Source organism: Lithobates pipiens, unplaced genomic scaffold (genome assembly GCF_037356315.1).
Source record: "Lithobates pipiens isolate NorthernLeopardFrog02 unplaced genomic scaffold, aLitPip1_a1.2 Scaffold_18, whole genome shotgun sequence".
Classification (NCBI taxonomy): Eukaryota; Metazoa; Chordata; class Amphibia; order Anura; family Ranidae; genus Lithobates; species Lithobates pipiens.
The window spans coordinates 655571465-655582850 of record NW_027507758.1 but is presented as its reverse complement, the minus strand read 5'-3'; positions in this window follow the sequence as shown (position 1 = coordinate 655582850).

Here is an 11386-nt window from a genome sequence, read left to right as displayed (position 1 = left end):
AAAAAACGAACAAAAAATACAATCATTTATGTTCACTGAATGATTTATCGGTCATTACATGATGGCACTATCATTTGCACTCACTGCCGAATGTTAGTTTTTCAAAAATGGGTTCGGCCGATTTTATCATATAGTGTATGGCCAGTCTTAGTCCGGAGGGTTCAATATTGAGTTGGCCCTTTGCAGCTATAACAGCTTCACCTCTTCTGGGAAGGCGTCCACAAGGTTTAGGAGTGTGTCTATGGGGATGTTTGACCATTCTTCCAGAAGAGCATTTGTGAGGTCAGGCACTGATGTTGGATGAGAAGGCCTGGCTTGCAGTCTCTGCTCCAATTCATCCCAAAGGTGTTCTATCGGGTTGAGGTCAGGACTCCTCAAACTCGCTCATCCATGTCTTTATGGACCTTGCTTTGTTCACTGGTGGCCAGTCATGTTGGAACAGGAAGGGGCCGTCTCCAAACTGTTCCCACAAAGTTGGGAGAATGAAATTGTCCGAAATGTCTTGGAATGCTGACGTCACCGCCGCCACATGCACACTGCAGGAACAGTATACTCCGCTTCTTCAGAGCTCAGTGCTGCGGCTCTTGTGCACATATGCGGGAGGTGACATCATTAGCAGCTTGGCAAGTCAGACAGCCGGAGGTCATAAACCTGGAAGGAAGACGGGGGGGGGGAGATGGAAGAGGTGTCAGCGGGGACACCGTGCCCCTGGGGGGAGGAGATTGAAGTGCTGTCAGCTGGGACACCGTGGCCCTGGGGGGAGGAGATGGAAGTGCTGTCAGCGGTGATACCGTGCCACTGGGGGGAGGAGAAGGAAGCGCTGTCAGCGGGGACACCGTGCCCCTGGGGGGGGGATGGAAACGCTGTCAGCGGGGACACCGTGCCCCTGGGGGAGGAGATTGAAGTGCTGTCAGCGGGGGACACCGTGCCCCTGGAGGGAGGAGATGGAAGCGCCGTCAGCAGGGACACCGTGCCCCTGGAGGGAGGAGATGGAAACGCTGTCAGCGGGGACACCGTGCCTCTGGGGGGAGGAGATGGAAGCGCTGTCAGCGGGGACACCGTGCCTCTGGGGGGAGGAGATGGAAGCGCTGTCAGCGGGGACACCGTGCCTCTGGGGGGAGGAGATGGAAGCGATGTCAGCGAGGACACTGTGCCCCTGGGGGGAGGAGATGGAAGTGCTGTCAGCGGGGACACCGTGCCTCTGGGGGGAGGAGATGGAAGCGATGTCAGCGAGGACACTGTGCCCCTGGGGGGAGGAGATGGAAGCGCTGTCAGCGAGGACACTGTGCCCCTGGGGGGAGGAGATGGAAGCGCTGTCAGCTGGGACACCGTGGCCCTGGGGGGAGGAGATGGAAGCGCTGTCAGCTGGGACACCGTGGCCCTGGGGGGAGGAGATGGAAGTGCTGTCAGCGGGGACACCGTGCCTCTGGGGGGAGGAGATGGAAGCGCTGTCAGCGAGGACACTGTGCCCCTGGGGGGAGGAGAGGGAAGCGCTGTCAGCTGGGACACCGTGGCCCTGGGGGGAGGAGATGGAAGCGCTGTCAGCGAGGACACCGTGCCTCTGGGGGGAGGAGATGGAAGCACTGTCAGCTGGGACACCGTGGCCCTGGGGGGAGGAGATGGAAGCGCTGTCAGCGAGGACACCGTGCCCCTGGAGGAATGAGATGGAAGTGCTGTCAGCGGGGACACCGTGCCTCTGGGGGGAGGAGATGGAAGCGATGTCAGCGAGGACACTGTGCCCCTGGGGGGAGGAGATGGAAGCGCTGTCAGCTGGGACACCGTGGCCCTGGGGGGAGGAGATGGAAGCGCTGTCAGCTGGGACACCGTGGCCCTGGGGGGAGGAGATGGAAGCGCTGTCAGCGAGGACACCGTGCCCCTGGAGGAAGGAGATGGAAGTGCTGTCAGCGGGGACACCGTGCCTCTGGGGGGAGGAGATGGAAGCGATGTCAGCGAGGACACTGCCCCTGGGGGGAGGAGATGGAAGCGCTGTCAGCTGGGACACCGTGGCCCTGGGGGGAGGAGATGGAAGCGCTGTCAGCGAGGACACTGTGCCCCTGGGGGGAGGAGATGGAAGCGCTGTCAGCGGGGACGCCGTGCCCCTTGGGGGAGGAGATGGAAGTGCTGTCAGCAGGGACACCGCACCTCTGGAAGGCTTCGTTCTAGAGTAAGTGTATAATGCAAAGAAAATTATTGCGCTAACCTATGAAAAAAATATAAGTGGAACAGCTGCTACACACGAATGTGACAAAATTTATATACCAAAGAAAAGCAACAATGTTGCGCTAAAGAGCAACAATGTAGCACTACAACACTACATTGTTGCTTTTCTTCGTTCTAAGGCAAGTCTCTCATAATGTATGCGATTCACCCCACACATTATAACATTGCCTTGCTGGGGAAATCTTTATTATCGCATATTCTACTTTTATTTTAAAAGCAACCCAGCATTCTCAGTGGGAGGTCTGCATGTTCATGTGCTCCCACTGAAGTCTATGGGGGCCAATATTGCACCAAAGGAAGCTCCTGAACCTTTCTCCAAGTCGCATGGAAGCGCATTGCATAGATGTGAATGGGCCTCATAGACAGTAATGCGATTCCTCTCATCTCACATTCTGTCTTGTGACAGTTGAAGCACAAGAAATCGTACAGGCGACCAAGTCAAACACCCCCCACCCCTCCCCTACGTCCGCAGAATAGCTCCTCCCACTGCTTGAACCAGGAGCGCCCGTGAGGAGTACCGATGGAGGGGGCTGGGATGTTTGCTATCTACAGCACCCTGCCAGCCTCTCCCACCAGCAATGATCTGCCTGCATGGCAAAGGGAAACACAGAGACCCGGTGATGACATCTCTGGGTCTAACATAAGTAATAAGAACATAAAGGGTGTCAGCGGTGGCTGGTGCTCAAATTTTTTGGGGGGCGCAAACTGAAAAAAAAACCATCAAACGCAGCCACTGTGCCCATCATATGCAGCCTCATTGTGCCCATCAAATTCAGCCTCACTGTGCCCATCAAATGCAGCCTCACTGTGCCCATCAAATGTAGCCTCACTGTGCCCATCAAATGCAGCCTCACTGTGCCCATCAAATTCAGCCTCACTGTGCCCATCAAATGCAGCCTCACTGTGCCATAGCAAATGCTGCCAGTGTACCCCCCCCCCCCCCCCCGCCTGCACTTAGCCTGCCTCGGTGGGACAGCTCTTCGATGTCTTCTCCCGTATTATTTAGAAGTCTGCAATGCCGCTGTATCAGAACAATCACATATAGTATAAAGGTGGCGTTTCCTGTAGCCAGGCACATGCGCAGTGCGTACGCTCTCCTGCTGCAGCCACTGAACGCATCATAGAGTGCACACTGCACATGCGTGGCCCGAAGATACAGGACAGAACTCCCTACCATGGGGGAGGGGCGCTGGTCTTTGGTGAAAGGGAGACCCGGCTGGTAGGAAGATTTACAGCACAATGATTCCATAACCATATAGGGCAGTGATGGCGAACCTCGGCACCCCGGATGTTTTCAAACTACATTTCCCATAATGCTCAAATACACTGCAGAGTGCCTGAGCATCATGGGAAATGTAGTTCCAAAACATCTGGGGTGCCAAGGTTCGCCATCACTGATATAGGAGATCATAGCGCGCTTTTTGGTGAACTTACACTTTGAAAGGAACATATAGCAGTTTTGTACAGGTTCTCTATTATAATTAGATATGAAATATTGTATATTATGCAGTCTTCTATCCATCCCACAGGTGGCGCTCTCATCTCCTTTTCATATGTGTAGCATTGCGTCACTCCTGGCTGTGTTGAAAGAGGTCAGTAAGTCATTAGAGCAATCAATCGTCTTGTTTTAGAGGCGTTCGCAGTTTCAATCACACCAACGCAATCTTCATCGCCTCCGTCTCCCTTTAGCTAACTCCTTGTACTCTGGAATCCTTTGTCATGGATTATTACATTCTAAAAAGGGAAAAACTGTGTGGCTAGAGGGAAATTTATACATATATAAAGAATTGTAAACACACAGCACCTGTAGCAGTCTAGAAAATGCAGCATAATGCATTTTATCATTCCCATTGTGGACCTGAACCCAAAAAGTGAAATTTCCGGTCTTACAGGAAACACCAAGAACTGTTCATTTTACCCTGAAAGATTCTTTTGTTTTTGAAGTTCTCCTGAAAACAGCGATACACGTCCCGAGTCTCATAGCTGTCTATTTAGAGTGAGATTTGCTGATGTCACTTCTGTGCTGATCACTCTTCTCCTTGCTGGAGGGGAAGCCGTACCTGAGGAGCTGCAATGCAAGGATCTCCCTGCTTCATCCATTCTGTGATCTGTGCTGCCTTCACTAATCATCAAGGGAACCTCTAAAAGGAGGAGGCAAATCCCTCCTTTCTTTTCCCCCCATATCAGGGGTCTCCAAACTTTCAAAACAAAGGGCCAGATTACTTTCCCTCAGGCATTAGGGGGGCCGAACTGTGGTCACTGGGAGTAGAAATTGTTCTGGGATCAGTGGGAGTAACCAAACACACCCTTGGTATTAGGGGGAGGAATAGTGCCCCATCATTGGTGTCAGTGGGAGGAATAGGGCCCCATCATTGGTGCCAGTGGGAGGAATGAATAGGGCCCCATCATTCGTGCCAGTGTTAGGAATAGGGCCCCATCATTCGTGCCAGTGGGAGGAATAGGGCCCCATCATTCGTGCCAGAGGGAGGAATAGGGCCCCATCATTGGTGCCAGTGGGAGGAATAGGGCCCCATCATTGGTGCCAGTGGGAGGAATAGGGCCCCATCATTGGTGCCAGTGGGAGGAATAGCGCCCCATCATTGGTGCCAGTGGGAGGAATAGCGCCCCATCATTGGTGCCACTGGGAGGAATAGGGCCCCATCATTGGTGCCACTGGGAGGAATAGGGCCCCATCATTGGTGCCACTGGGAGGAATGAATAGGGCCCCATCATTGGTGCCACTGGGAGGAATGAATAGGGCCCCATCATTGGTGCCAGTGGGAGGAATGAATAGGGCCCCATCATTGGTGCCAGTGGGAGGAATGAATAGGGCCCCATCATTGGTGCCAGTGGGAGGAATGAATAGGGCCCCATCATTGGTGCCAGTGGGAGGAATGAATAGGGCCCAATCATTGGTGCCAGTGGGAGGAATGAATAGGGCCCAATCATTGGTGCCACTGGGAGAAATAGGGCCCCATCATTGGTGCCAGTGGGGGGGGTAGTGCCCCATCATTGGTGCCAGTGGGGGGGGGGGGGGGATAGTGCCCCATCATTGGTGCCAGTGGGGGGGGGATAGTGCCCCATCATTGGTGCCAGTGGGGGGGGGGGGTGGTAGTGCCCCATCATTGGTGCCAGTGGGGGGGGGGGGGATAGGGCCTTATTGTCTTTATGGGGGCAAGATGGCCACCTCCTAATTCCATAATGGGCAAAAGATTTGAAGGAAGCCTAGAGGCAATAAACTGGTGACCAACCCTTTACCCTCGGCTTGCTTTTTTTTTTTTTTTTTTTGGTACAGTAGGTAGAAGGTGGCCATTGGTTCCCACTGCCCTCAAACTCCTATGACAAAGAAGCGGGGTGAGGCCTACATGTGCTGTGTGCATCTATGGGTGTACGCTGCTCCGCTTGGGAGGACACACAGGTGCCTCCATGATTTTTTTTTTTTTTTTTTTTTTGGGGGGGGTGGGGGGGATTTCCAGAAGATGGCACTTTCTCCACAACATTGTTGCATACAGCAGGTAGGCTATAACCTTTATATATATATATATATATATATATATAAAAAAAAAAACTATCACTTTAAGTGAGGGGATGCAGGTGAAGTGAGGCATGCTGGGTGATTTAGTTCCCCACGTGGAGAGGCCCGGGCTGTGCAGACTCTCATAGAATGTACAGTGAGAGTTCACATTCCTGTGTATAGGAATCTTACCATCTATAGAAGAACGACGTACAAGACACGAGTCCGGGCACAGCGCCAGGACAACCCTCGCAGCGCTCTGCCCGCTTCGGTTCACATAAAGCAAATGCAGCAATTAAGTCCAAAAAAGAGCAATTTAAAATGGAGAACCCTCCGAAAATAGCTGAAGAAAGCAATGGCGGCACTTTCCAACACAAACTCATTAATCTACCGCCAGCGTTGTACTACGCCGGACTTCTCCGCGGATCAGCTGTGTAAACATTCCGCCACCGAAACACAAAGATGGAAAATACGGCACCAGCTTTTCTTTTAGCTTCGGATGGGGGAGGGGATTGGATTCTCCTGCAGGGTTTTACTGTTGTCTGCATTCTGGCTGGGGAGATTTCTCCTCATTTTCTGCCCTGGTGGCGCATTGTGTCAGAAGATCACCCGGGCAAGAAGAGGGCAAATCTCCACCGTGGAGGACACCGCTAACTGGTGGTCAATGGGAAGAACGTCCTGTACACTGGTGAGGAATGTTGGAATCCAGCACTGGTCCCGCAGGGTTTTCTCACTGCTAAACGCCACCTTAAAGTGTTGAGGATGATGTAAAAATGTCCACAAATTAATTACTGAGAAGTCAACATGTTTCAGGGGATGTTACCCCCTTCATCAGGACCATTTCATATTATCTCCCCCCTTCCTCAAGGCTATTTCCCCTGAAAGGTGTTGGATGGATATCAACCTAGAGCAGTGATGGTGAACCTTGGCGCCTCAGATGTTTTAGAACTACATCTCCCATAATGATCAACTACACTGCAGAGTGCATGAGGATCATGGGAAATGTAATTATCTGGGGTGCCGAGGTTCCCCATCACTGCTCTAGGTCATACTTTAAAGCAGGAGGTCTCAAACTGGCGGCCCCTCCAGCTGTTGCGAAACTACAAGTCCCATCATGCCTCTGCCTGTGGGAGTCATGCTTGTAACTGTCAGCCTTGCAATGCCTCATGGGACTTGTAGTTTCCCAACAGCTGGAGGGCCGCCAGTTTGAGACCTCCTGCTTTAAAGGGATACTAAACACACAGTGCGTAAATTTACATTATCCCTTCTATTTCTATACAGGGATGGTGGCTCTAATTAAAAAAAAAAAATCCCTTTTTCCCTAATGGATAGATGACCCGGATCTCTCAGCCAGTCTGCAGGGAAGCAGAAGCGTCTAGTTCTCTGCCTCCGGTCTCACACTCACACACACACACACACACACACACACACACACACACGTGTGCATTTAATTATAATATTAATTTTAAATGTATATATAAAAACTGTTTCAAATTGTCATATAAGTCAAATTTTTTTTTTTGGTAATAACACAGTGGGGGAGGGGGGGGGGTTCTGCCGGTCACAGGCTGTGTCACAACCCTCTAGCCTGTGTCTTAGAAAAAGAGGGAGGTGAAGCCTCCATCAATCTACATGTAACATCCTATCCCCCATTGGGATTAGCTGGTTAGTGGGTATAGAGGAGGGAGGGAGTGGCCTGTCAATGTGTATACACCCACATATGTGACTCTATAGTCACATGGGCAGCTCAGATGTGATAGGAAGGAAATGACATGGACAGGAGGGGGGACAGAGAGCAGCAGGATCAACCAGGATTTTGCAGAATACAGAAAAGGAATCTCGTGATGAATATGACCCGCATGGAATACACCATTTGTTTTGTTTTAGTGACAGGGGTAGTGACACTACGTGCAGTTATGTACCTTTGTCAAGTTACCAATTTTATGCTCCAGGGCCATCCTTCCTTCCTAGGCCTCTGAAATAGGATCCAGGACAGTCAGCTGACTTTACTATAGAAACTTCCATAACAGGTCTATAGTTTATAGACTGACTGGAAAGGATTTGATTGGTTACAGATTTATAAATACAGGTTTTATATTTACCCACCTGTGTTTTTTTTAATGAGATGCGTTCTATAAATTCTTCACATATATCAGGACAGACCTGAAATCTGTTAGGCATTTAGCAATCCAAGAACACGGAAATTACACCGGACACACACACACACACACACACACACACACACACACACACACACCCCTTGATGAGAATCAGTTTACTCTGACCTCAGATGCCGATGTGTTTTCTGAAGGTCAGGGCAATGTTTGGATCGGTGCAGCTTCCATCATGCACAGAATCAATTCTGCCCCAGGAATATACACTCTAGCAGGGGTAGGCAACCTGGGTCCCTCCAGCTGTTGCATAACTACAAGTCCCATCATGCCTCTGGGAATAATTGTAACTGTCAGCCTTGCAATGCCTCATGGGAAATGTAGTTCCACAAGAGCTGGAGGGCCCCAGGTTGCCTCCCCCTGCCCTATATGACCGCAGTGATTAGGACCATCTTCCAAATGAGTGCAGTCATGTTCCTATAGGGGTTCCAGAGGTAGAAGGTGCGTTTGTGTGCAGCAGCACACTGCCCGCCCCCCCAAGCACATACTCAAGTCCCCATCTGGTTCCAGGTACATTGTAGGAGTGTCTTGGCTATCTGAGACTCCCCTCCTCATAGGATGTGGAGAGAAAGGGGGATAGGCCAGCCCACGGGTCCGTGTCTGAACGGACAGAGCTAAAGCTTGGCTCGGGAGCTGCCATAGCAAACAACTTGCTCTGGGGGTATGAGCACTGGGCATTGCAGAGTGGGTGGAGACGTGGGCGAGGGAGTGGGAGTGGATGTGACGTGGCCCGGGCAGAGACGTGGATGTGGGAGTGGATGTGACGTGGCCCGGGCGGAGACGTGGGAGTGGATGTGACGTGGCCCGGGCGGAGACGTGGGAGTGGATGTGACGTGGCCCGGGCGGAGACGTGGGAGTGGATGTGACGTGGCCCGGGCGGAGACGTGGGCGTGGATGTGACGTGGCCCGGGCGGAGACGTGGGCGTGGATGTGACGTGGCCCGGGCGGAGACGTGGGCGTGGATGTGACGTGGCCCGGGCGGAGACGTGGGCGTGGATGTGACGTGGCCCGGGCGGAGACGTGGGCGTGGATGTGACGTGGCCCGGGCGGAGACGTGGGCGTGGATGTGACGTGGCCCGGGCGGAGACGTGGGCGAGGGAGTGGGAGTGGATGTGACGTGGCCCGGGCGGAGACGTGGGCGAGGGAGTGGGAGTGGATGTGACGTGGCCCGGGCGGAGACGTGGGAGTGGGAGTGGATGTGACGTGGCCCGGGCGGAGACGTGGGCGAGGGAGTGGGAGTGGATGTGACGTGGCCCGGGCGGAGACGTGGGCGAGGGAGTGGGAGTGGATGTGACGTGGCCCGGGCGGAGACGTGGGCGAGGGAGTGGGAGTGGATGTGACGTGGCCCGGGCGGAGACGTGGGCGAGGGAGTGGGAGTGGATGTGACGTGGCCCGGGCGGAGACGTGGGCGAGGGAGTGGGAGTGGATGTGACGTGGCCCGGGCGGAGACATGGGCGAGGGAGTGGGAGTGGATGTGACGTGGCCCGGGCGGAGACGTGGGCGAGGGAGTGGGAGTGGATGTGACGTGGCCCGGGCGGAGACGTGGGCGAGGGAGTGGGAGTGGATGTGACGTGGCCCGGGCGGAGACGTGGGCGAGGGAGTGGGAGTGGATGTGACGTGGCCCGGGCGGAGACGTGGGCGAGGGCGAGGGAGTGGATGTGACGTGGCCCGGGCGGAGACGTGGGCGAGGGAGTGGATGTGACGTGGCCCGGGCGGAGACGTGGGCGAGGGAGTGGATGTGACGTGGCCCGGGCGGAGACGTGGGCGAGGGAGTGGATGTGACGTGGCCGGGCGGAGACGTGGGCGAGGGAGTGGATGTGACGTGGCCCGGGCGGAGACGTGGGCGAGGGAGTGGATGTGACGTGGCCCGGGCGGAGACGTGGGCGAGGGAGTGGATGTGACGTGGCCCGGGCGGAGACGTGGGCGAGGGAGTGGATGTGACGTGGCCCGGGCGGAGACGTGGGCGAGGGAGTGGATGTGACGTGGCCCGGGCGGAGACATGGGCGAGGGAGTGGGAGTGGATGTGATGTGGCCCGGGCGGAGACGAGGGCGAGGGAGTGGATGTGTGGCCCGGGGGCGGAGACGTGGGCGAGGGAGTGGATGTGTGGCCCGGGTGGAGACGTGGGCGAGGGAGTGGATGTGACGTGGCCCGGGCGGAGACGTGGGCGAGGGAGTGGATGTGTGGCCCGGGGGCGGAGACGTGGGCGAGGGAGTGGATGTGTGGCCCGGGCGGAGACGTGGGCGAGGGAGTGGATGTGTGGCCCGGGCGGAGACGTGGGTGAGGGAGCGGATGGACGGGTGGGGGAAGCTTGAAAATGCCATTTAATTAATTTTGAATATTGCAGTTTGTGGCGCTCAGACAGTTTGGTTGTCGCCGATTTCGGCCTCCAGTCGGAGGATCACCTCATGAGGACAGGGGTGCTCCTGGTGAACACAAATCACATCCCGGGTTGGTTTGTTTTTTCTAATGACATTTTATTGAATTAACGGAAAGAGAAAAAAAAAAAAGAAAATAAAACAAAAAAAGATATTTAAAGCATTTAGTAGATTGCTTGTAAAGAATACAATTCATTGTTAATAGTGTGACTGCTGCTTGTAATTCAGGTAATGCGCGCCTGTCCGACGCACGGCCGTGGCATCACCTTTGTGGGCGGAGCCAACATTCAGCCCAAGCAGCGACTCCACCACGGCTCCTACTTAAAGCGTCTTTGCCAGCGCCGTGCGCCCGACAGGCTCTCACTTACCCCCGGAAATAGGCCAGGGAGGCGTGGCTAGCAGCGCGTACGATTTTAAAAACATTGCTTCTAAACCCCGCCCCCCTGGAGTCTAAATGCAACGCAACTCCAGGAGGAAACCTAGAAAAGGACTATAGAATCAGAAAACAGGCGTTCATGTGCAAACAAACATTTCCTCATTACATGCTGTAATACACCGGAACTGAGAATGGGGGGGCAAAGGTTAGAGGTCGTAAGGGGAAAGGTTAGAGGTCGCGGAGGTGAACTGCCAACTACAGTGATGCTGCTTTGGAACAGAATGTCAGTTAAAAAGAAAAAACAAAAACAAACATTGAGTGAAGCCAAGAACACGCTGTGGACATTACTGGGGGGGGGGAGGGGAGAGGAAATCGGCGGCGATGATCAGTTGGTTCTCCTGACATCGTCCTGTACGAAGCGTACACCATATGTACCAAGAAGAGTAATCTTTAATGTCAAAAGCAAGAACCCCCCCAAAGTGGTCTAAGTGAGACTGGAAGAGGAAAAAACGAAAAAACACAAAAAACAGCTAAAGTGGAAAAAAGCAAAAAATACCACAGAACACACAACGGGTGATTTCCTATTTTTTCTCTTAAAGGGGAAAGTCAGAAATTACAACTAACACACTATTAAAAAAAAAACAAAAAAAAGAGATGATAAAAGCAGTGAGGCTTCAGAGACAAATGGTAAAGACTAACCCCTTCAATGCCAGTGCGATTGGGAGCCAC